The 3,707-nt window shown below is 49.6% G+C and overlaps 1 non-coding gene across 1 annotated transcript; it reads right to left on the reverse strand.

Annotated features, from left to right (window-relative positions):
- Positions 1-948: 948 nt before the first annotated feature.
- Positions 949-1,086, reverse strand: LOC114814035. The gene has a single exon (XR_003761778.1). It is a non-coding gene; the product is annotated as a small nucleolar RNA SNORA7 (small nucleolar RNA).
- Between the last annotated feature and the right edge of the window lie 2,621 nt (positions 1,087-3,707).

Below are 3,707 nucleotides of genomic sequence, written 5' to 3' on the forward strand. Positions count from 1 at the left end.
CGCTCTTTGTCTCCACAGATCCACCCCTGCTTCAACAGCAGACACTGACAGGAAATCAGGATGCCAATCATTCATTCAATCGTATTTACTGAGTGCTTACTGTGTGAAGGGAACTATACTGATGTCCGGAGTGCTCTCGTCGTGGGCTGGAAGAGACCATTAGAGCAAACTGGCTTTCAGTTATAGACTGTAATAATAATGTTGGTATTTGTTAAGCGCTGACTATGTGCCGAGCACTGTTCTAAGCGCCGGGGTAGACACAGGGGAATCAGGTTGTCCCACGTGGGGCTCACGGTCTTCATCCCCATTTTACAGATGAGGTAACTGAGGCCCAGAGAAGTGAAGTGACTTGCCCACAGGCACACAGCTGACAAGTGGCAGACCTGGGATTCGAACTCATGACCTCTGACTCCAAAGCCCACGCTCTTTCCACCGAGCCACGCTGCTTCTCTAGACTGTAGACATCAGGAGGAAGAGACTCTGGGTCTGAACCGATTATGTGGCATCTACTCGGCACTTAGCACATAGTCAGCGCTCCACAGTCTCTAGGATGTAAGCTCGTTACTGGCGGGGAATACGTTAATTCCGTCGTAGTCTCCCAAGCGCTTAGTACAGTGCTCTGCACATAGTAATCTCTCAATAAATACCACTGATTAACAAATACCGTGATGATCGATCAAGCATACTTACTGAGAGCTTACTGTGCGCCGAGCACCGTACTAAGCGTTTCTCATCTTATCCTGTCAAGTCGTCTCCTACCCATAGCGACGCCATGAACGTATCTCTCCAAGAACGCCCCACCTCCACCTGCAACCGTGCTGGTAGCGTATCCACAGAGCTTTCCTGGTAAAAATCCGGAAGTGGTTTACGATGGCCTCCTCCCGCGCAGTCAACTCGAGTCCCTCGACTCTCTCCCGTGCCGCTGCTGCCCAGCACGGGTGAGGTTTCCCTTGTAGCGGATTGCCTTCCACCCGCTAGCCACCGGCCAAGCTAGGAATGGAATGGGTAGGCCTCCGCTTCACTCTCCCTCCAATAGTCAAGCCTGGGAGAGTACTGGAAACTCTTCAGGTGCAACCTTGAGAGGGGACTAAGAGTTCGGGAGAGCACAATCTAACGATGTAACGCGAGGCCATGCAAAGAGCCTGAGCCTGGGAGGGAGAGGACCTGGATTTTCATCCTGGCTCTGCTACTTACTTGCCATATATGACCTCGGGCAAATCACGTAACTTCTCTTTGCCTCAGTTTTCTCATCTGTAAATGGGAATTCAATACGTATTCTCCCTTCTACTTAGTCTGTGAGCCCCCTGTGCGACAAGAACTCTGACCAACCTGGTTATCATACATCTCCCCCAGTACTTTAAACAGTCCTTTTCATAGAGTAAGTACTTAACAAAATACGACGTTTATTGATATTACCACTGCTAAGGAACTCTGAGGTCCAAATCGTCAGAGCAGCTTCACCCGCCTAAGACCGAGCATCTTCCCTCCTGGGAGATACGCTCGAAAGAGATGGGGGGGGGGGGGCGTCAAGAAACTGCATCTCCTTCCCAATCTGAGTCCCCACGTAGATCAAGGCAGAGAAATGAGTGACTTTGATTTAGACCTAGAAGGGCTCTGCTTTTCCGCAAAGGGAGTCAGGCTCACCCACCCCTGTGGGCTGGAGAGTGTTCGGATCACCTGACATCTTGTTTTCACCCAGGGCTAATGTTGCCGGTCACGGCTCCAGGGAGCTGACAGAAACCTCTGCCGACGAAGCCGATCCTGAGGAAAGTCCAGGGTGAAGTGAGGACACCATGGAAAATAACCGTCTGCAGTGGCACGAGAAGGCGGTAAAATGGCCGAGCGGCAATTCTGCTCCCTGCTGAAGATTTTAAGCTCGTTGTGGGCAGGGATCGCGTCTACCAACTCTGTTGCAGTGTACTCTTCTAATCACTCACTACGGTCTTCCGCACAGTAAGTTGTCAATAAATACCATTATTAATAACAATAATAACAACTGTGGGACTTGTTAATAACTTAGTGCGGGCCAGGTACCGTGCTAAGCTCCGGGAGGATACAAGAAAATCCGATTGGATAGAGTTCCAGTCCCACATGGGGATCCCAACCTTAATCCCCATTTTCCAGAGGAGGGAACTGAGGCACAGAGAAGTGAAGTGTCTTGCCCAAGGTGACACAGCAGACAAGTGACCAAGCCGGGATTAGAACCCAGGTTCTTCTGACTCCCAGGGCTGTGCTCTACCCACTGGGCCGCGCCGCTTCTCATCGATTTATTGATTGATCCCTGCACTTTTTCCCCTGAGGGAGTCAGAAGAATAAACGATAGATAATCCCATCATTTTAAACACACGGAGAGAGGGTTCTCTCCACGAGGAGCTTGGCCCCTCACCCATTCATCTTGCTTTTCCTTTCAGTTGTGCACCAGCATGAACCGAAGCATCTTCAGAAAAGCCTCCCATTTTAATCTCTGTCGGAGAAAGGAGAAGCTTTCTCTTCATAAAATATTTAAGATCTGAAATGAATCGCAGCAGACCCGACTCCTGGAAGTCATCCACAGCCCAGCAACGGGCAGACTGGTTTTCTTGGTTCCTACTGGACACCTCTGGACACCCTTGTCTGGGGGAGGGGAACAAAATATTCTCTAGGCTGTCTAGCACCATCTTTGCCAGTTTTTTTAAAAAAAAGCATGGTACGGCCACCCTGGAAGACCTGTGTAACCTTGGGGAAGTCACTTCTCTGTGCCTCAGGTACTACATCTGTAAAATGGGAATTAAGACTGTGAGCCCCACGTGGGACTGTGTTCAACCTAATTAGCGGGTATCTATGCCAGCACTCAGTACAGAGCCCAGTACATAGTAAGCGCTCAACAGATAGTACAATTATGATTATGATTATTATTAGAATGTGTCATTCACTAGGGACCGCTTAGGATTCAGGAAGAAATTTACAAGGTCCCAGTTCCTGGATTTACTTTCATTACATTTCACTGGGAAGCAGCGTGGCTCAGTGGGGGAAGCAGCGTGGCTCAGTGGAAAGAGCCCGGGCTTCGGAGTCAGAGGTCACGGGTTCGACTCCCGGCTCTGCCACTTGTCAGCCGTGTGACTGTGGGCGAGTCACTGCACTTCTCTCCCAGCGCTTAGAACAGTGCTCGGCACATAGTAAGCGCTTAACAAATACCAACGTTATTATTATTGTCTGGGGAAGTTGGAGGTTTCCCGATGTTTTTAGTCTTTGGCCTGGTTGAGGGCCAACCAGCAAGAGTTCACAGGGCCAGATTAGCCCTGTGGAAAACGGGGTAGCTCCCTTAAACTCTCCAGAGTTAAGATTGTAAACTCCTCAAGGGCAGAGAGACTGCCTTGCAATAGTGCTGATACGGTACTCTCCCTAGCGCCCAGTACAGTGTTCTGTACACAGTAGGCCCTGAGTACATATGGAATGCCTTCCATCTTAGGAGGTGATTTTGCATTTGCCTTTGTTTCTGTGCCCTTTGGGTATTTGGCATTCACCCCACCCTCTGCCTTAAAGCACTGATGCACACCAAGCGCTCAGTACAGTGCTCTGCACCTAGTAAGCGCTCAGTAAATCCTAGTGAATGAATAACCGTGATTCATTTGTTTATATTCATCTCTGTCACCCCCTCTAAACTGTAAGCTCACTGTGGGAAGGGATCATGTTTACCAACTCGGTTGTACCGTACTCTCTAAAATGCT

This window comes from Ornithorhynchus anatinus, chromosome 8 (genome assembly GCF_004115215.2).
Source record: "Ornithorhynchus anatinus isolate Pmale09 chromosome 8, mOrnAna1.pri.v4, whole genome shotgun sequence".
In the NCBI taxonomy this organism is placed as follows: Eukaryota; Metazoa; Chordata; class Mammalia; order Monotremata; family Ornithorhynchidae; genus Ornithorhynchus; species Ornithorhynchus anatinus.